Source organism: Rattus norvegicus, chromosome 1 (genome assembly GCF_036323735.1).
Source record: "Rattus norvegicus strain BN/NHsdMcwi chromosome 1, GRCr8, whole genome shotgun sequence".
Lineage (NCBI taxonomy): Eukaryota > Metazoa > Chordata > Mammalia > Rodentia > Muridae > Rattus > Rattus norvegicus.
Genome location: NC_086019.1, coordinates 248,036,099 through 248,058,597, shown reverse-complemented (window position 1 = coordinate 248,058,597; position 22,499 = coordinate 248,036,099). Strand labels below are relative to the sequence as shown.

Genomic DNA, 22,499 nt, shown 5'->3' with positions numbered 1-22,499 from the left:
GGAGCTATCTCTAACATTCATGTTGTTGCCTGTAAAAGAATTCATCTTTTTCTATTGATGTACATTATATTAAGCACAATATCATTTATATATCCTTTTAACTGTTGAGTAGCATCTGATTATATTATGAATATATATATATATATATATATATATATATATATATATATATATATATATATATATATATATATATATATATAAACTAATTCACTTGTGTATGACCAACAGTGATGTGGCTTGGTTACACATATATTGAGAAGGAGATTCTTAGCAATTTTTAAAAGGTTGTTATACAATTTTAAATCAATATCAATGATATATAATATACTTGTTCATATGTTGATCAACATTGTTTTTTGTCAGTCTTTTGTTTAAGCCATGTGGTAGAGATGGATCCCGTGTAACCAAGCACAAGATAGAAGCCAGGTCTCCATCTTACTTTTGGCTCTATATCCATTGTTTATTTTGCTTCTTATTACTGTTAATTATTTGTCTCTTTTCTCTTCTCCTTTTGTCTTTTCTGGGTCTTCCTAAATTTCCATTTTGAAAATAATTAAGTATGAAAAAACATAGAGTTAAAAAATTTGGGGCTTGTATATCATGAAAATTAAAATAATTCTGTTTTTTGTTTTAGAAACTCTCATCTGAAGGATAAAGTAATTACAGGATCAGTGAGCAGAGCATACACCAGTTCCAACCTGGTTCTATGTAAATTTGTAAGATAAAAGGAAAACCAGACACATTCAAACTAATAGAAGAAAAAGTGGGGAAGATTCTCAGACACATGGACATTGGGGAAAATTTCATGAACAAAACACCAACGGCTCATGCTCTAAGATCAAGAATCAACAAATGGGACCTCATAAAACTTCAAAGCTTTTATAAAGCAAAAGACACTGTCATTAGCGCAAAACAGCAACCAACAGATTGGGAAAAATCTTTTCCAATCCCACCTCTAACAGAGGGCTAATATCCAAAATACACAAAGAACTCAAGAAGTTAGACTCCAGAGAGCCAAATAACCCTATTAAAAATGGGGTACAGAGCTAAAAAAACATTCTCAGCTGAGGATTATCAAATGGCCAAAAAGAACCTAAAGAAATGTTCAAGACCCTTAGTCATCAGGGAAATGCAAATCCAAACAACCCTGAGATTCCACCTCAAACCAGTCTGAATGGCTAAGATAAAAACTCCTGTAACATCAGATGCTGGAGAATATGTGGAGAAAGAGGAACACTCCATTGTTGTGAGACTGCAAACTGGTACAACCACTCTGGAAATCAGTCTGTCTAGAGGCTCCTCAGAAAATTGGACATTGAACTACCTGAGAACCCAGCTATACCTCTCTTGGGCATATACCCAAAAGATGCCCCAACATATAACAAAGACATATGCTCCACTATGTTCATAGAAGCCTTATTTATAATAGCCAGAAACTGGAAAGAGCCTAGATGCCCTTCAACAAAGGAATGGATTAAAAAATATGGTAAATCTACACAATGGAGTACTACTCAGCTATCAAAACAATGACTTCATGAAATTCATAGGCAAATCGAAGTAACTAGAAAATATCGTCCTCAGTGAGGTAACTCAGTCACAGAAAAACACACTTGGTATGCACTCCTTGATAAGTGGATACTAGCCAAAAAGCTTGAAGTACACATCCCTGGAAACTCAAGAAGAAGGAAGACCAAAATGCAGAAGTTCCCACTCTTTCTTAAAAGGGGAAAAATATCCATATGAGGGGATATGAGGGGATATGAGCAGTGACTCAAGGAACGGCCATTCAGTGCCTGCCCCACATGTGGCCCATATATGTGCAGCCACTAAAGTAGATAAGATTGATGAAGCTAAAAAATGGATGCTGAAAGTGACCAGATATAGATCTCTCATGAGAGACACATCCAGAGTATGTCCAACACAGAAGTCAATGCCCGCAGCAAACCACTGAACTGAGAACTGAGAACCACTACATTGAGAATTCGTTGTGGGGAATTAGAGGAAGTATTGAAGGAGCTGAAAGAGCTTGAAACCCCATAAAAACAACAATGCCAACCAGCCAGATCTCCCAGGGACTGAAACATTCCTGAAAGACTATACATGAACTGACCCAGGGCTCCAACTGCATATGTAGCAGAGATTAGCCTTGTTGGGGCACCAGTCAGAGGGGAAGCCCTTGGTCCTGCCATGGTTAGTCCCTCCCAGTATAGGGGAATATGGGGGGGGTCAGTAAGGGGGATGTATGGGGGAATACCTGTATGGGGGGGAGGAGAAAGGATGTGAGTTTATGGACATGAAACCGGGAAGGGGAATAACATTTGAAATTTTAGTAAGGAAATATATCTAATAAAATATTTTTATAAAGAGGGATTCTTAGGAAGACCGGTGAGGCACAGTATGCTTTTCCTATCATATAACAGTTCTTCAAGCATATGTTACCCTATCATCTTCCAGGACCTTTCCCCACTCACTCTTCACTACCACTACTAGATTATTATAGTTATATTATGAAGGATTCTGCTGTTTATTGTTTTCTTCATTTGCTAGCCTAAATGAACTAATTCTGTTTCAAAATTTCTGCTATTGTGATTTCAGCAGATATTGACACAGGGTAAAATGTATGTTTAATGTTGAACACCTGTTTCTGTTTAAAAATAAAATTTTGCAATAATTATATTTGTAAAATGAAACTTTGTCACATATTTGGAAAAATATTACTCATGAGAATTTTTATTAGAAATGACAAAACTCTGTCTTCTATAAATTTGACATCATAACCTTGACCTTTAGTGCAATACAATTATGATGAACCAAACAATTTAAAATCCTTCGCAGAAAAAAAAATTCCCACAAAAACACATTAAAAACTCGACTTTATTTTATGCTTTAATGAGCTGAGTATTCTTTTATCTAAACCAGAATTAAATTTATCACAGTGATTAAAGTAACTGCAAGAATTCATCTGCTCTGAAGGCCTGATTTAGGGGAAGACAACACTATGCAATCATGAACGAATGTATGCTCAAGGTACAGAGAACTCTGTCAAAGGACTACCCTTGATGCCTTTTTCAAAATCTAATGTCTCCTCATTTAATTCAGTCATCATTCTCATTGAAGACAATGGAACAGAAAGATAAATATTGATATTTTTATTAACAACCTGCAGGCTATAAGCTGCATCTTCCCAGCAACCTCCAGGTATGCTGTGCTTCAACACTGATGTCCTTACCTGTGGTGTATGGGTACTTCATCAAAAACAGAAACGCAAATCTCATTGTTGAGTTTAATGTCTCTCTTCCACCAAAATAACAGATCAGTCACCATGGTTGCCAGATGTTCTTGTGTATAGTTCATCTGCTGATTGCCATTTTCCTAAGAATGGATTGATACTATTTCCTGATAAATATTGTCCTTGAATAATCAACTATAATTGAATAGAAAAGACTGGACAAATCTATATTGTTGACAGCACAGAATCTAGAATCATCAGAGCCAAAACCTATTATAGCATTTTAGAGACTGGGGTGTGTATGATCTAAACTTCATTTTCCACACTCATTTTTTCTGTTTGTCAAACAGCATGCCCAAGGTCATGTTTAATGTTCTTGTGTGTGTGTGTGTGTGTGTGTGTACAATGCATAATAAGTCTACAAAAATATGAAGAGATGCTAATATTTTGTTGTTTCTTTCTATTAAAACACATATAAGGAAAGATTGAGGTTTCATCTTATCTAGGCATAAGGAGATGCATTTATTCAAAGAAAGCTTACACACTAAACATAGTAAGAATATTGAAAGGCACTTGACTCTAATGCTTTATATCTCCTTGTGGGTTATCAGTGGGTTACAATGAGTTTCTTTGTCCACTCATCCTTTATATTTTTAAGGCATCCATAGCTAGACTTCCCTTTATTTGTTAGGAAACACAATTTGATTTAGTACAAATAAGAAGTTGGAGACATTATGCTAGCTGAACCAAGTTTGTATAAAGAGTTCGCTTTAAACATAATCTCAAAGTTTTTATCTACTAACAATAGCTAGCTGCACACTCTGAACAAAGTTCAAATTTTATAAATGAAGTGATGAATCAGTCCTAGCAAGATTAGATAGATTCACAGTCAGTGCAAACATGCTCCACTTTATGTGAACAACAATTAGGAATATAATCTATATAATTTGAAAGGTTTGATAATATAAATGACAAGATACTAAGTTGTGAAGACAAAACAAGACACATTTGTAACCTTCACAACATAAAGCAGAGAACAAGAGGAATACAGGTAACAAAGTTGCAAAGATCATGTGCTACAGAATTGTTAATAAGATTATAGATTTAAATGTTGATGCAGGATTATAAACAAAATATAGTTTCTTTTCTAATAGTCATATTGATATCATCATAATCTCCAGAGTGTCTTTAGTCCCTCTAATATTGTATGACCAACACTATCAAAAGCACTAGCATTCTCTATTGATACCAACCAGAAAATGATACTCAACTCCCTTTGTAATCCTTTGTGATGCAGCTTCATGGTTTTTTTTCTCTAACCATAAATGATGCAATTATGGCTTTAAGACATATTCAATAAATGGTGCTGATCTAACTATAGACCTGTATGTAGGAGAATGAATATAGATCCATATATATCACCTTGCACAAAGTCCAAATGGATCAAGCACCTCAACATAAAACCAGATATACTGAATCATTTTTATTAATAATTTTATTAATTAATAACATTTTAAATGTTATCACCACTTCTAGTCTTTTATCCACAAATTCTTCATGTCATTCCCCTGTACTTTGTCTTCATGAGTGTGTTCCCCAACCCATCCACTCACTCTTATCTCACCCCTCTGACATGCCCCTTCTCTGGGGGATCAAGTTTCCACAAGTCCAAGTGCCTCCTCTCCCACTGATGCCAGATGAGGCAGTCCTTAGGTACAAATGTAGTGGGAGCAATGGACCAGCTCATGTATACAGTTTGATTAATGGTTTAGTCCTTTAGAGCTCTGAGAGGTCTAGGTATTCAATACTGTTCCTTTTCTAATGACTTTGCAATTCCATTCATCTCCTTCTTCCCTCACTGAGACTCTTCCATTCTGGACCCAAGGCAAGGTACCATGATTGGCTATGAGCAACTGCTTTTGTTTTAGTAGGGTGATGGCAGAGCCTCTCAGAGGACAGCCATACCTAGTTCCTGTCTGTAAGCACATTTTGCACCCTCAGTAGTATTGGGGTTTGGTGTCTATAGATGGAATGATTGCTATGGTGAAGCAATCTCTGAATGGTCTTTCCTGCAGTTTCTGCTCCATTTCTATCCATGCATTCCTTTCATACAGGAACAATTCTGGGTTGAAAATTTTGAGATAGGTGGTGGCCACATTCCTCAGCTGGGTACCACGTCTATCTAATGGAAGTAGTCTCTTCAACATCTATTTCTCTGTTGTTGGTATTTTGGTTAATATCATCCCCAATGGGTCCTAGGAGTCTCTTGCAACTCTAGCATCTTGGACTTTTTAATCTTCCCCAAGCTCCATGCTCCCACCCCAACATATTTCTATTTCTTCTCCTGGCACTCTGAACTTCTCTCCTGTCTCTTCCCATAACTGGTCCTGTCCCCAACCCACCCCCATTTTTTATTCCTCTACCCTCTTCCAGCCAGCTCTGCCTTCTGTGATTATTTTATTCCCAATTTTAAATGGGTTTGAAGTATCTAAACTGTGGCCTTTGATTTTATTATGCTTTATATGGTCTTGGAGTTGTATGGTGAAAATTTTGAGTTTTGGGACTAATGTGCGCTTATCAGTGACTACAAACTATGTATGTCCTTTGAGGTCTGGGCTATCACACTCAAGGTGGTATTTTTAATAGATGTACTCTATTGATATATTTTATGGAATTGTACCCCACTTTCTGTATCAATTCTTCTGTGAAGAGACATCTGGGTTGATTCAAGCTTCTGGCTTCTTTGAACAAAGTGAAGCATGTATAATTGTTATATGTTGGAACATCAGTTGGCTATATACCCAGTACTGGGATATAGCTGTGTCTCCAGGAGAAACTATTTCTAATTTTCTGTGGAACCACCAGATTGTTTCACAAAGTGCTTTTACAAGCTTGCAATACTACCAAAATGAAAAAAAAATGTACCTCTCTCTTTCTCCAAATCCTGATCTGCAGGTGTCGTCACCATCCCTTCTGATTGGTGTAAAGTGGAACCTCAGGGTCATATTAACTTGAATTTCTCCGATGACTAGGGAATTTGAACATTTCTTTTTTTTTCTTTATTAACTTGAGTATTTCTTAATAACATTTCGATTGTTATTCCCTTTCCTGGTTTCTGGGACAACATCCCCCTAAATCCTCCCACTCCCCTTCTACATGGGTGTTCCCCTCACCCATTACCGCACTCCCACCGACAATCACGTTCACTGGGGGTTCAGTCTTAGAAGGACCAAGGGCTTCCCCTTCCACTGGTGCTCTTACTAGGCTATTCATTGCTACCTATGAGGTTGGAGCCCAGGGTCAGTTCATGTATAGTCTTTGGGTAGTGTCTTAGTCCCTGGAAGTTCTGGTTGGTTGGCATTGTTGTTCGTATGGGGTCTCGAGCCCCTTATATCTCTTCCAGTTCTTTCTGTGATTCCTTCAACGGGGGTCCCGTTCTCAGTTCAGTGGTTTCCTGCTGGCATTTGCTATATATTTGCTGTATTCTGGGTGTGTCTCTCAGGAGAGATCTACATCCAGTTCCTGTCGGGCTGCACTCCTTTGCTTCATCCGTCTTGTCTAACTGGGTGGCTGTATATATATGGGCCACATGTGGGGCAGGCTCTGAATGGCTGTTCCTTCTGCCTCTGTTTTAATCATTGAATCCCTATTCCCTGATAAGGGTATGCTTCTTCCCCTTTTAAAGAAGGAGTGAAGCATTCACATTTTGATCATCCATCTTGAGTTTCATGTGTTATGTGCATCTACGTCAATTCAAGCATTTGGTCTAATAGCCACTTATCAATAAGGGCATACCATGTGTGTTTTGCTGTGATTGGGTTACCTCACTCAGGATGATATTTTCCAGTTCCGACCATTTGCCTCTGAATTTCATAAGTCATGGTTTTGATAGCTGAGAAATATTCCATTGTGTAGATGTAAGACATTTTCTGTGTCCATTCATCTGTTAAAGGGCATCTGGGTTCTTTCCAGCTTCTGGCTATTATAAATAAGGCTGCTATGAACATAGTGGAGCATTTGTCTTTGTTATATGTTTGGGAATCTTTTGGGTATATGGCCAAGACAGGTATAGCTGGGTTCTCAGGTAGTTCAATGTCCAATTTTCTGAGGAACCTCCAGTCTGATTTCCAGAATGGTTGTACCAGTCTGCAATCCCACCAACAATGAAGGAGTGTTCCTCTTTCTCCACATCCTCGCCAGCATTTGCTGTCACCTGAGTTTTTGAACTTAGCCATTCTCACTAGTGTGAGGTGAAATCTCAGGTTTGTTTTGATTTGCATTTCCCTTATGACTAAAGATGTTGAACATTTCTTTTGGTGTTTCTCAGCCATTCGGCATTCCTTTGCTGTGAATTCTTTGTTTAGCTCTGAACCCCATTTTTAATAGGGCTATTTGTCTCCCTGCGGTCTGACTTCTTGAGTTCTTTCTATATTTTGGATATAAGCCCTCCATCAGTTGAACGATTGCTAAAGATCTTTTCCCAATCTGTTTGTTGCCGTTTGGTCCTAAACACAGTGTCCTTTGTCTTACAGAGACTTTGCAGTTTTATGATATCCCATTTGTCGTTTCTTGATCTTAAAGCATAAGCCATTGTTTTTTTATACAAAAAATTTTATCAAGTGCCCATGTGTTTGAGATATTTCCCCACTTTTTCTTCTACTAGTTTGAGTGTATCTGGCTTGATGTGGAGGTCCTTGATCCACTTAGACTTAAGCTTTGTACAGGGTGATAAGCATGGATCAATCTACATTCTTCTACCTGTTGACCTCCAGTTGAACCAGCACCATTTGCTGAAAATGCTCTTTTTTCCATTTTTAGATTTTGGCTCCTTTGTCAAAAATCAAGTGACCATAGGTGTGTGGGTGAATTTCTGGGTCTTCAATTCTATTCCCCTGGTCTATCTGTATGTCTCTGTACCAATACCATGCAGTATTTATCACTATTGCTCTGTAATACTGCTTGAGTTCAGGGATAGTGATTCCCCCAGAAGTCCTTTTATTTTTGAGAATAGTTTTAGCTTCCTGGATTTTTTGTTATTCCAGATGAATTTGCAAATTGCTCTGTCTAACTCTTTGAAGAATTGGATTGGTATTTTAATGGGGATTGCATTGAATCTGTAGATTGCTTTTGCTAAAATGGCCATTGTTACTAAATTAATCCTGCCAATCCATGAGCATGGGAGATCTTTCCATCTTCTGAGGTCTCCTTCAATTTTTTTCTTCAGAGTCTTGAAGTTCTTATTGTACAGATCTTTTACTTGCTTGGTTAATGTCACACAGAGGTACTTTATATTATTTGGGTATATTATGAAGGGTGTTGTTTCCCTAATTTCTTTCTCAGCTTGTTTCGCTTTTGTGTAGAACAAGGCTACTGATTTATTTGCATTAATTTTATAGCCTGCCATTTTGCTGAAGTTGTTTACCAGCTTTAGTAGTTCTCTGGTGGAACTTTTGGGATCACTTAAATATACTATCATATCATCTGCAAATAGTGATATTTTAACTTCTTCTTTTCCAATCTGTATCCACTTGATCTCCTTTTGTTGTCTGATTGCTCTGGCTAGAACTTCAAGAACTATATTGAATAAGTAGGGAGATAGTGGGCAGCCTTGTCTAGTCCCTGATTTTACTGGGATTGCTTCAAGTTTCTCTCCATTTAGTTTAATGTTAGCAACTGGTTTGCTGTATATGGCTTTTACTATATTTAGGTATGGGCCTTGAATTTCTATTCTTTCCAGGACTTTTATCATGAAGGGGTGTTGAGTGTTTTCAAAGGATTTCTCGGCATCTAATGAAATGATCACGTGGTTTTGTTCTTTCAGTTTGTTTATATAATGGATCACGTTGACGGTTTTCTGTATATTAAACCATCCCTGCGTGCTTCGGATGAAGCCTACTTGAGCATGCTGGATGACTGTTTTAATGTGCTCTTGGAATCGGTTTGCCAGAATTTTATTGAGTATTTTTGCGTCGATATTCATAAGGGTAATTGGACTGAACTTCTCTTTCTTTGTTGGGTTTTTGTGTGGTTAATGTATAAGTGTAATTATGTCTTCATAAAAGGAATTCGGTAGTGCTCCGTCTGTTTCAATTTTGTGGAATAGTTTGGATAGTATTAATATAAGATCTTCTATGAAGGTCTTATAGAATTCTGCACTGAACCCATCTAGACCTGGGCTCTTTTTGGTTGAGAGACCTTTAATGACTACTTCTATTTCGTTAGGAATTATGGGGTTGTTTAACTGGTTTATCTGGTCCTGATTTAACTTTGGTACCTGGTATCTGTCTAGGTAATTGTCCATTTCCTGCAGATTTTCAAGTTTTGTTGAATATACGCTTTTGTAGTCGGTTCTGATGTTTTTTTGATTTTCCTCTGATTCTGTAGTTATGTATCCCTTTTTATTTCTGATTTTCTTAATTTGGACACACTCTCTGTGTCCTCTCGTTAGTCTGGCTAAGGGTTTATCTATCTTGCTGATTTTCTCAAAATCAACTTTTGCTTCTGTTGATTCTTTCTATGGTCTTTTTTGTTTCTACTTGGTTGATTTCAGCTCTGAGTTTGATTATTTCCTGCCTTCTACTTCTGTGTGTATTTGCTTCTTTTTGTTCTAGAGCTTTCAGGTGTGCTGTCAAGCTGCTGACATATGCTCTCTCCTGTTTCTTTCTGCAGGCACTCAGAGCTATGAGTTTTCCTCTTAGCACAGCTTTCATTGCGTTCCATAAGTTTGGGTACATTGAACCTTCATTTTCATTAAATTCTAAGAAGTCTTTAATTTTTGTCTTTATTTCTTCCTAGACCAGGTTATCATTGAATAGAGCATTGTTCAACTTCCGTGTATATGTGGGCTTTCTTCACTTATTTTTATTGAAGACCAGCTTTAGCCTGTGGTGGTCAGATAGGACGCATGGGATTATTTCTATCTTTCTGTATCTGTTGAGGCCTGTTTTATGGCCAATTATATGGTCAGTTTTGGAGAAAGTACCATGAGGTGCTGAGAAGAATGTATATGCTTTTGCTGTAGGATAGAATGTTCTATAAATATCTGTTAAGTGCATTTGGCTCATGACTTCTCTTAGTCTATCTATGTCTCTGTTTAATTTCTGTTTCCATGACCTGTCCATTGATAACAGTGGGGTGTTGAAATCTCCTACTATTATTGTTTGAGGTGCAATGTGTGTTCTGAAGTTTAGTAAGGTTTCTTTTATGTATGTAGGTTCCCTTGTATATGAAGCATAGACATTTAGGATTGAGAGTTCATCTTGGTGGATTTTTCTTTTGCTGAATATGGAGTGTCCTTCCTTATCTTTTTTGATGACGTTTACTTGAAAATCGACTTTATTATATTAGAATGGCTACTCCAGCTTCCTTCTTCCAACCATTTGCTTGAAAAGTTGTTTTCCAGCCTTTCAATCTGAGGTAGTGTCTGTCTTTGTCTCTGAGGTGTGTTTCCTGTAGGCAGCAGAATGCAGGCTCCTCATTGCCTATCCAGTTTGTTAATCTATGTCTTTTTGTTGGTGAGTTGAGACCATTGATGTTGAGAGATATTAAGTAATAGTGATTATTGCTTCCTGTTATATTCCTATCTGGATGTGAGGTATGTATGTGTGCTTTTCTTCTCTTTGGTTTGTTGCGAAGATGATTAGTTTCTTCCTTTTTCTAGGGTGGAGCTTGCCTCCTTAAGTTGGGCTTTACCATTTATTATCCTTTGTAGCACTGGATTTGTAGAAAGATATTGTTAAATTTGGTTTTGTCATGGAATGTGTTGGTTTCTCCATCTATGTTAATGGAGAGTTTTGCAGGATACAGTAACCTGTGCTGGCATTTGAGTTCTCTTAGGGCCTGAATGACATCTGTCCAGGATCTTCTGGCTTTCATTGTCTCTGGCAAGAAGTCTGGTGTGATTCTGATAGGTCTGCCTCTATATGTTACTTGACCTTTTTCCCTTACTGCTTTTAATATTCTTTCTTTATTTTGTGCATTTGGTGTTTTGAATATTATGTGACAGGAGGAGTTTCTTTTCTGGTCCAATCTATTTGGAGTTCTGTAGGCTTCTTCTATGTTATGGGCATCTCGTTCCTTAGGTTAGGGAAGTTTTCTTCTATGATTTTTTTGAAGATATTTACTGGTCCTTTGAGCTGGGAGTCTTCATTCTCTTCTATACCTGTTATCCTTAGGTTTCATCTTCTCATTGAGTCCTGGATTTCTTGTATGTTTTGGACCAGTAGCTTTTTCTATTTTACATTATCTTTGACAGATGTGTCGATGATTTCTATGGAATCTTCTGTTCCTGAGATTCTCTCTTTTTATCTCTTGTATTATGTTGGTGATGCTTGTATCTACGGTTCCTTGTCTCTTCCTTTGGTTTTCTATATCCAGGGTTGTTTCCCTGTGTTCTTTCTTCATTGCTTCTGTTTCCCTTTTTAATTCCTTCACCTGTTTGATTGTGTTTTCCTGGAATTCTTTCAGGGATTTCTGTGATTCCTCTCTATTGGCTTCTACTTTTTATTTATGTTTTCCTACATTTCACAAAGGGAGTTCTTCATGTCTTTCTTGAAGTCCTCCAGCATCATGATCAAATATGATTTTAAATCTAGATCTTACTTTTCTGGTGTGTTTGAATATTCAGTGTTTGGTTTGGTGGGAGAATTGTGCTCCGATGATGCCACGTAGTCTTGGTTTCTATTGCTTGAGTTCCTGTGCTTGCCTCTCGCCATCTCTGGTGTTACTTTGTTCTGCTATTTCTGACAGTGGCTAGACTGTCCTATAGGCCTGTGTGTCAGGAGTGCTGTTTTCCTGTTTTCTTTCAGCCAGTTATGGCAACAGAGTGTTCTGCTCTCGGGCGTGTAGTTTTTCCTGTCTACTTGTCTTCAGCTGTTCCTGTGGGCCTATGTCCTGAGTTCACCAGGCAGGTTGCTTGGAGCAGTAAAGTTGTTCTTACCTGTGGTCCTGTGGCTCAAGTTTGCTTGTGAGGTGTTGCTTTTGAGCTCTCAGTGAGGGCAGCAACCAGGAGGGCCTGTGCTGCCTTTTCCGGGAGCCCCCATGCACAGGTATCCCAGATGGCACTAGGTGGTTTCCTCTGGAGTCAGAAATGTGGGCAGAGTGTAGTCTCTTCTGGCTTCCCAGGTGTGTCTGCCTTTCTGAAGGTTTAGCTCTCCCTCCCATGGGATTTGTGTACAGTGAACTGTTGATCTGGTCCCTTCAGGTCCGGGCGGTGTGTGGAGTGCTGGGGACCTGCAGCTCCAGTGCCCAAGAATTTGAACATTTCTTAAGGTGTTTCTTCCCCATTCGCAATTCCTCGGTAAATTATGTTTTGCTTACTTTTTTATTTATTTTTATTGAATATTCTATGTATTTACATTTCAAATGTTATCCTCCTTTCTCTGTTTGTGTGTTCCACTTGCTCTCCTTCTGCTTCACTGGATATGCTCCCATTTCTACCTACCCACTCCCACATCAACAACCTGGGATTTTTCTACAGTAGTGAAATGTGCGTACACCGGATCAAGGACTTCTCACCCTACTGATTCCAGACAATGTCATCCTCTGCTATATAAGCAGCTGGAGCCATGGGTCCATCCTTTTGTACCCTTTGGTTGGTGATTTAGTCCATGGGAGCTTTGGGGGTCTAGTGGGTTGACATTGTTGTTCTTCCTATGGGATTGTAAACACCTCAGCTCCTTCAATCCTTTCTCTAACTCCTCAATTGGGGTCCCCTTGATGAGTCTGATGTTTAGTTGCAAGCATAATCATCTGTATCAGTAAGGCTCTAGCAGACTCTCTCAAGAGATATCCACATTAGTCTATTTTCAGCAAGCACTTGTTGGCATCTGCATTAGTGACTGGGTTTGCTGGCTGCATATGCAATAGATCCCCAGATGGGGCAATCTCTAGATGACTTTTCTTCAGTGCCTAATCCACACTTTGTCTCTATTTATCCTACTGTGAGCATTTTGTTCTCCCTTCTAAGATTGTCTGAAGTATCTACATTTTGGTCTTCTTTATTCTTGAGCTTTATATGATCTGTGAATTTTTTCTGAAGTATTCTAAGCTTTCTACTTATCACTGAGTGAATACTATGTGTATTCTTTTGTGATTGGGTTACCTCACTCAGGATGATATTTACTAGTTTCATCCATTTGCCTATGAATTTCATGAAATCATTGTTTATAATAGCTGAGTATTAATCCACTGTGTTGATGTATTATATATTCTGTATCCATTCCTCTGTTGAGGACATTTGGGTTCTTTCCAGCTTTTGGCTGTTATAAATAAAGCTGCAATGAGCAGAGTAGAGCATGTTTCCTTGTTGTATATTAGAGATTACTTGGGTGTATGCCCAATAGTGGTATAGTGGGATTCTCAGGTAATATGGTGTCCAATTTTTTGAGGAATAACCAGACTGATTTCCAGAGTGGTCTGAGTACCATCTGAGTTTTTGATATTAGCCATTCTGAATGGTATGAAGTGGAATCTCAGGGTTGTTTGGATTTGCATTTCCCTGATGACTAAGGATGTTGTACATTTCTTTAGGTGGCTCTTAGCCATTTGTTATTCCTCAGTTATAATTCTTTGTTTAGCTCTGTAGTCCATTTTTAATGGGATGCTTTTATTCTCTGGAGTCTAACTTCTTGAGTTTTTTGAATATATTAGATACTAGCTCTCTTTCCAAGGTAGGATTAGTAAAGATTTTTCTCCATCTTTTGGTTGACATTTTGTCCTATTGACAGTGTCTTTTGCCTTACATAAGAAGCTTTTCAATTTTATGAGGTTCCATTTGTCTTTTTTTTTATGTTAGAGCATAAGCCATTGGTGTTTTGTTCAGGAAATCTTCCTCTGAGCCTATGTGTTAAAGGCTCTTCCCCACTTTGTCTTCTGTAAGTTTCAGTGTATCTGGTGTTATGTGGAGGTCCTTGATTCACTTGTATTTGAGCTTTATATAAAGAGATAAGGTTGTGTCAGTTTGCAATCTTCTACATGCTGTCTTCCAGTTTAACTAGCACCATTTGTTGAAAATGCTTTTTTCCACAAGAAGGTTTTAGTTCCTTTGTCAAAAATCAAGCAACCATAGGTTTGTACGTTTATTTGTGGTCATTCAATTCTATTCCATTGATCTACATGCCTAAATCTATACCAACACCATGGAGCTTTTGTCATGATTACTCTGTAATACAGCTTGAAGTCAGGGATGGTGATTTTCCCTGAAGTTCTGTTATTGTTGAAGATAGTTTTCACTACCCTCAGCTATTTCTTATTCCTCATCAATTTGTAACTTTCTCTTTCTAACTCTATGAAGAATTTTGATGGGGATCGCATTGAATCTTTAGACTGCTTTTGGCCAGAAGGCCATTTTTAGTATGCTAATCCTGGCAATCCATGAGCATGGGAGATTTTTTCATCTTCTGAGATCATCTTCAATTTCTTTCTTGAGAGACTTGAAGTTCTTGTCATACAGATCTTTCACTTGCTTGGTTAGAGTCACACCAAGGTATTTTATATTATCTGTGGCTATTATGAAGGGTTTATTTCTCTCATTTCTTTTTCGGTCTGTTTATCCTTTGAGTAAATGAAGGCTACTCATTATTTTTTGTTTTAGTTAATTTTGTATCCAGCCACTTAGCTGTGTTATCAGCTGTAGAACTTCTCTGGTGGAATTTTTGGGTCACTTATGTATACTATTATATCATATGCAAAGGGGGATATTTTGACTTTTTCATTTCCAATTTGTGTACCTTTGACCTCTTTTTGTTGTTTAATTGCTCTGGCTAGGACCTCAAGTCCTATATTGAATAGGTAGAGAAACTTGTAAATTTGTGAAGCATCTTAGTCCTCAGGAAAATGCAAATCAAAGTGACCCTGAGATTCTACTTCACACCAGTCAGAATGGGTAAGATCAAAAGTCAGATGCCAGATAATCATAATGACGATGTGGAGAAAGATGAAGATTCCTTCCTTATTGGTGGGATTGTGAGCTGGTACAACCACTCTGGAAATCATTCTGTCATATCATCAGAAAGGTGTAAATAATTTTTTATCACTTAAAAAGCCAAGCCTGGAAGTTGGAATTCTCTTTGTTTCCTATTGGTCTCCAAACAAATAGAAATATTCCCAAATATCTCTTTTTCCAGGAAACCCTCCATCCATGTTTCATTTGTCTGTTTCTGAAGAGGAATAAAACTCAGTTAATTAACATACCACTGTTTTTCTATTCATTTCATTGATCAATAGTCTTCCATGACACTACAATGCTCACCAAATCAAGGACATGTTCCTAACAATAGCAGTTCATTATAACTCCAGGTCATCTGATGATCCTGGATCCCTGAAAGCAGTCAGTATGAAACTAGGACTTGCTTACTACATTGCCACGTTCTTTATCTGAGAGAGCCTCCATCCAACACTGTTTCCTCCATGTATGATGACTTCATACATATCTCTACTCTTTCAAGTCATCCTTCTACTGACAGATGAATGGATAATTAATGTATTACATAGAGACAATTGAATATGATTTCAGCTTTAAAAGGGCAGAAAGGTCTAATGTGATGGTTCAGAGGGTAAGCCTGAGAACAAACCCCAGGCCCCATGTGGTAGAAGGGGAGAACCAAATTCCACAAGTTGTCTTCTGGCTTCTATATGTCAACTGTTGCATATAAGCACCCCAGAAACACACACACACACACACACACACACACACAAAGACACACATACACACACTAAATAAATAAATAAATGTGAATAAATAAATATAAGAGAATAAATAAATAAATAAATCTGACTGAAATTTTTAAGGAAAGGTATTCTGAGGTATACTTCAGCATGAATAGATGAAGTACTAAGAGAAAAATCCCATCAAAAAAGAAGAAAGAGAAAATTAGCTTTCCAGTCTTCATCTGTGCCCAGACCATAGACCTTGGACACAAAGCCTGCCCCAAAGAGGGAGATGGGATAGCAGAACAAATAAAAGAGCAGTGCATGCTGACAGGAACCTGATATAACTGTCTCCTCAGAGTCTCTTCCTGTGCCTGACAAATACAGAGGTAGATGCTCACAGCCAACAATTAAGCTGAAAATGGGATCCCCAGTGGAGGCTTTAGACTAATGGCTAAAGGATATGAAGGGTTTTGAAACCCCATAAGAAAAACAATAGTATACACACCCCTCCTCAAAGGTTCTAGGGACTAAACCACGATCCAAAGAATCAACAGGGATGGACCTATGGTTTCAGTCGCATATGTAGCAAATAACTGACTTGTTGAGTGTCAATAGGAGAGGATCTTGGCCTTGTTAAGGTTCCATGCCCCAGTGGAGGAGAATGTCAGGGCAGGTAAGGAGGAGGGATTCGGTGGGTAGGTGTGGGATCACCCTCTTTGTGTAAGTCATGGTCTTCCCCTTTGGCTAGGAGGATTGGTGATAGACTATGTCGAATGAATACCATTTTAAAATTTCTGGCTCAGTACATTGCCTTGATTTTTTTAATGTTGGTTCTAATTTTGTGCTGAAACTTGGGTAACTGGAGTTAGCTGGATGTGTACAAATGTAGGCCTGTGAAAGCCCAAGAACCCTTGACCTGTCAGTTCCGTGAACTAAGCAGAGGACAGACATTTGGGCCAGGGACTGAGGTTCTAAGGACCTTTTACCTACCAGGGTTAGGTGATATGAAAACGGCAGAGGGCAGACTAGGGCCTCCAGTTATATAGAGCCTTTACCTTGGGGATTCTTGAAGCTAGGAGACCAAAGGAATTTAATTTTTTACATATCAGGCATGATTACTATGAAGAGTTCATATACTTAATCATAGTTTTAATCAGTTCTTACTTTATATGTTTGACACTATTATCTCAGCACACAAGCACACTGTATCTTGTGTTTAGGTTTGCCACAAGACGGGGCTTTGCCATAGAGTATTTTTACATCACCACTAGAGGGTGATATAATCCAATAACACAGGTGGTGTGTTTTTAGCATGAACTGGATTACAGTGATAGAGCAGAGGGGCATCTTGGAAACTCAGGCTGTATGGCAATACAAGAAAAAAAAAAGAGCAAGGGATGACTTTTTTATTAACTTGTTGAAAATGTGGCTTCTTCTTATGCATCTGATGTCATGTGGCCCAGGTGGGCAGAACAAGCCAGAGACAATCCCAAGCCCAGTGTCACTGGGCCTGGGCAGTCAGAACACCCCCAAGATTACCATGCCCAGTCCCATGAGGCTGAGTTTGTCAAAGCAAACCTTAGAGGATCCCTAGCCTGGCGATATGTGGCATGGGTGTGGCAGAGAACTGATGAGACATTCTTAGACACCCAGATACCGTGGGTATCACTAAGTTGAGCAAGTAATTGGTGGAGAGATAGAAGAAAAAGAGAAGTAGAAGGATGTGTGCACAAGGAAGAGAGTTGTAACTGGACACTTGAGAGTAGTGAGGAGCATCCTGATATGAATAGACAGCAATGCTGCCTAAGGCCATTGTGAAGTCCTGGTCTATGCTGCCACCAAAGGCCATGTCTGGGTTCATGGCTCCAAGACAGTAGGAGTCTGTTGTAAGCACCGGATGTCCCTGGTCTCTTCTGCCATTTGGGTCCATGTTGATGTCTGAGGGCTGTGCAGATATGGCTTCATTCTTTGCCTGTGCCTTGTGGAAGAGCTGGCTCCACAGCTCTCCAGCTGCAGCACTCTAAGAGCAGGTTTTGTACCTCATCCAACAAGTACAGTAGAGCTGGTTCTGATTGCTTGTGTCAGCCCTCAATGTGTGAGATTGGGAAAGCTGGCCCTGCCATTTTCCTAACATGAGGAAATGGAGTGGGCACTGGAGAAATGCCCTCTCCACCTGCTACAGTTGAAGGAAATGGATGTATGATCATGGAAGAGCTAGTTCACCCAACCTTAGCTGCAGCACCAGTAGAGAGGCCCTGCATCTTACCTAGGCAGCACAGTAGAGATAGCCCTGATGGCAATGACATGGATGAGCCAACTTTTACATTATGAAAGTGTGAGAGCTGGCCATGTCCCTTGTTGACTACAGCATTGGGTGAGCTAGCTGAGACGATGCTGAAGATCTTGCCCTGGTGGTGTGGTACAGGAGATCTGATGGAATGACCAACTTACCTACCACCTAGTCCCAAAAACTGGGCTTTTAATTGGCCCACCCAAATATCTACCTTATGTATGAACTGCTGAAGTGAATGAAAAAGCAACCCCTGTAGAGAGAAAGATATAAGATCTCTATGAAAAATGACAAGAACAGGATATCTGAGAAGAGTTCCTGTGCATATCCCCTATTGATGGTGTAGCAGAAGCCACAGGGTTTCAACTAGACCAATGCCTCATTGCAGTAATCATATGTAAGTAAGGATATGTGGGAAAAAGGGGAGCACTGACTGTGAGGCACATTGTGGGAAACTAGTTTCCATAATAGAATGCTTTATTTTAGTTTTTAATTTTTTACATATTCACTTTACATCCAACTCACTTTCCTGCTCCTGGTCACTCCTTTCCACAATCCTTCTCCAATACCCTCTTTTCTGAGTGGGTAGGAGATCCCTGGATTGCTCCTCAACCTGCCTTTTCAAGTCTCAGAGAGGATAGGTGCTTCCTTTCCCACTGAGGCCTGACAAGGCAGCCCAGCTGTAAGTCCATATCCCAACTGCTGGCAACAGTTTTTGGGATAGGTTCCTTTCTACTTGTTCAGGACTCACATGAAGACCAAACTGCACATCTGCTACATATGAGGGAGGAGGCCTAGGTCCAGCCTGCATATATTCTTTGGTTGGTGGGTCCATCTCTGAGAACCTCAAGGGTCCAGATTAGTTGATTCTGTTTGTCTTACTGTGGAGTTCTAATCTCATTAAGAGCTACAATCCTGTCTCTTCTTCTTCCATAAGAGTTCCCAAGCTCCATTCACTGTTTGGCTGTGGGTGTCTGTTTCTGTCTGAGTCAGTTGGTGGATAGATCCTATCAGAGGACAGCCATGTTAGACTCCTGTCTGCAAGCATAACAAAGTATCAGTAATAGTATCAGGATTTGGTGACCATCCATGCAATAGTGCTAAAGTTTGGCTGTTATTGATTGGCTGTTTTCTCAGTCTCTGCTCCATTCACAATCCATACATTTTTTGTAGACAGGATAAGTTTTGAATCAAAAACTTTGTGAGTTTATTGGTCCCCCTATCTCTCAACCTAGGTTTCTGCCCGGCAACAGGAGGCAGATGCTCCAGGCTTAATATCCCTGAACCTGTGAGTCACAACTAAGGACACCTCCATTGATCCTTGGGTGCCTTCCCTATCTCAGGTCTTGCACAGACACAGTAACTGTGATGGGACCAGTTATAAATGTAATGGGCCCTCAGATATTAGCACAATTGACTTCATGATGGCTGTACCGCTGAGACCATAAAACTCAGCACATAGACAATACTACTTGTCAAAATGAGAACATACAAACAAATCAACAACACATCTCCCAAAAACAAAAACAAAAACAAAAAAATAACCAAACAAACAAAACCCCGAATACCCCTAAAAGAACTTAGTCATCAAAATATAGTTCTGAGAAAATCTCTACATGTATTTACTTTGCTTATTTTTGCTTCTGCAATTCTGCTTCTGGCTAACCATTGTTAATTGAAGTATGCCAACATAAAAATGTCTCTTTGTGTGTGTGCTTAACACACAATATGAGAAAAGCATAGGGCTACACTGGTATCCAGAACACTATTAATACCAGCTGGCTAATAGACAGCTTACACATATGTCCGAGCAATCTTCCTTGGTGGGTACCCTTCAAAAATAATCTTTTATGTTACAACTTGTTACCCACATCCCATATTCTCCTCTCTTCTATAAAGACAATTACTCTCATGGACCTTCCTGATATTGAGGGAGCAATAATATGGACCTATGGAAATGAATACTGTAAGTTGGACCACATCCTAAATCCATAGTTCACACAAGTTCTGAGACCAGCTCAGCAAAGAGTAAGACCACGGTCATACTGCTAATATACTGATACATCTGAGGGTGCTGTGTAGCTCAAGATCTTAACAGTCACCCACAATGATTCTGGTAGGAAATGCAACAGGTTAGGACGTATGTCTCTAACGATTCCATAGACTCTGTCCTTCTCAGCTAGTACTCTGGGCATTGAGGCCCTTAGAATCTCACCAATTTAAGATTTAACCAACTTTAAATTTTAGTCTAGCTTTTGTCTAATAAATGGAATTTGTTTCTTTTAGATTTTACGTCAACATGAGCCAGGTAACAAATTCTGCTTACCTTGCAAAGACAACAGGGCAAGATGACTTTGGATTGCCAGATGTCTAAAAATAATTAAGGTCGTACCCTTTCGATCTCCATGTCAGAAAATGATGATTGAATCATTAACTGGTTTCAAAGCATCATTAAGTTCAAACTTTTCTGATCTCTATGTCAAATATGATGATCTAATTATTAACTAAATTCATGTCTGTTTGGATAGGACTGAATAAGGTTGATATTGAATCAGAGTACACTGTCAGTAAAGGCTGGTGAATGCAATAGAACCAAATGTCTATCTGGAGGAAAAAAGGGCAAGGTAAGAACTCAAAACCTGGCTCAACTACCTATATTCTCTGTCTGCCTACAAAAGGACAGAATCTACAAGTCTCTGCTTTAATGCTCAGTAGAAATAGCTTTGGCTTAGACAAAGAAAGTAGAGAAAATCAGAAGAAATACTGAATTGAGAATTTTAAGAAAATCCACAGAATTTATGTAATATGATTTACGAAATACTGTAAAGCAGTATTTTTTTAAGAAGATGTTTTTTTGCTTGCTTTGGCAGCACATATACTAAAATTGGAATGATACAGAGAAGATTGGCATGACCCCTGTGCAAGGATGACATGCAAATTCGTGAAGCATTCCATATTTTAACAAGTAGAAGCCCATAAAGAGGAAACACAAAAAATTCCTAAAAGAATTGCAGGAAAACACAACTAAACAGGTGAACAAATTGAACAAAACTGTCCAGAATTTAAAAAGGGAAATAGAAAGAATAAAGAAAGCACATAGTGAGACAACTCTGGAAAAAGAAAACCTGAGGAAGAGACAAGTCATAGATATAAGCATCACCAACAGAATACAAGAAATAGAAGAGAGAATCTCAGGGGCAGAAGATACTATAGAAAACATTTATACAATTGTCAGAGATAATGTAAAATGCAAAATACTCTTACCCCAAAACATCCAGGATATTCAGGATGTTATGAGAAGTTCAAACATGAGGATAATAGGTATGAAAGACAGTGAAGATTCCCAACTTAAAGGGCCAGTAATTATATTCGACAAAATTATAGAAGAAAACTTCCTTAACCTAAAGAAAGAGATGCGTGAAAACATACAAGAAGCCTATAGAAATCTCAATAAATTGGACCAGAAGAGAAATTCCTCCCGTCACATAATAGTTAAAATAACAAATGTGCAAACAAAGAAAGAATATTAAAATAAGAAAGGGATACCTCAGCTCACATCCCTGTTCCAAGGGGAAACTGCACAGTGTCTCTGGACATGGGGACATAAGAACAGATGATCAGTGGTAGCTGCAGTTCTGGTCTGCCTCCAGGACCAAACTGAACTGCCACACATCGCCCTGCACCCAAATCACATGGGGGAAGAGTGCTGGACCCGCATAAGTGTGGATACACCTGAGAAGTCAGAGAAAACTATCCTCTGCCCATAGTCCAGACATAAGAGAGAATCACATAATGCCAACTGTGCCCTCTGGGAGCAAGGAACTACATGAGCAATCAGGGGCAGGACCCTTTGATTCCTGCCCACGTCTAGAGCTGGAAGACAGTCTCCAGAAGTGCCAAAACACCTGAAATCAGAGCACCTATTCTCAGGAAAGGATGAAAGAAAACAGGAAAACAGTTCTACAGGAGTGCTGACACAAAGGCCTACAGAAGGGTCAAGTAACTCTCAGAAACAGGAAGACAAGCAAACACCAGAGACAACCCAATGGCTAGAGGCAAGCACAGGAACCCAAGCAACAGAAACCAAGACTACTTGGCATCATCAGAGTCCAGATCTCTCACCAATGAAAATACTGTATATCCAAACACACAAGAAAAGCAAGATTTAGATTTAAAATCACATTTTTGATAATGATGAAGGAGGACTTTAAGGAAGAAATAAAGAACTTCCTTAGAGAAATGCAAAAAATACAAGTAAACAAGTAGAAGCCCTTAGAGAAGAAGCACAAAAATCCCTGAAAGAATTACAGGAAAACACAACGAAAC

General features: G+C 38.9%; 1 non-coding gene across 1 annotated transcript; it reads left to right on the top strand.

Annotated features, from left to right (window-relative positions):
- The first annotated feature begins 21,031 nt into the window (after positions 1–21,031).
- Positions 21,032–21,134, top strand: LOC134485297 (U6 spliceosomal RNA). The gene has a single exon (XR_010063336.1). It is a non-coding gene; the product is annotated as a U6 spliceosomal RNA (small nuclear RNA).
- Positions 21,135–22,499: the final 1,365 nt, after the last annotated feature.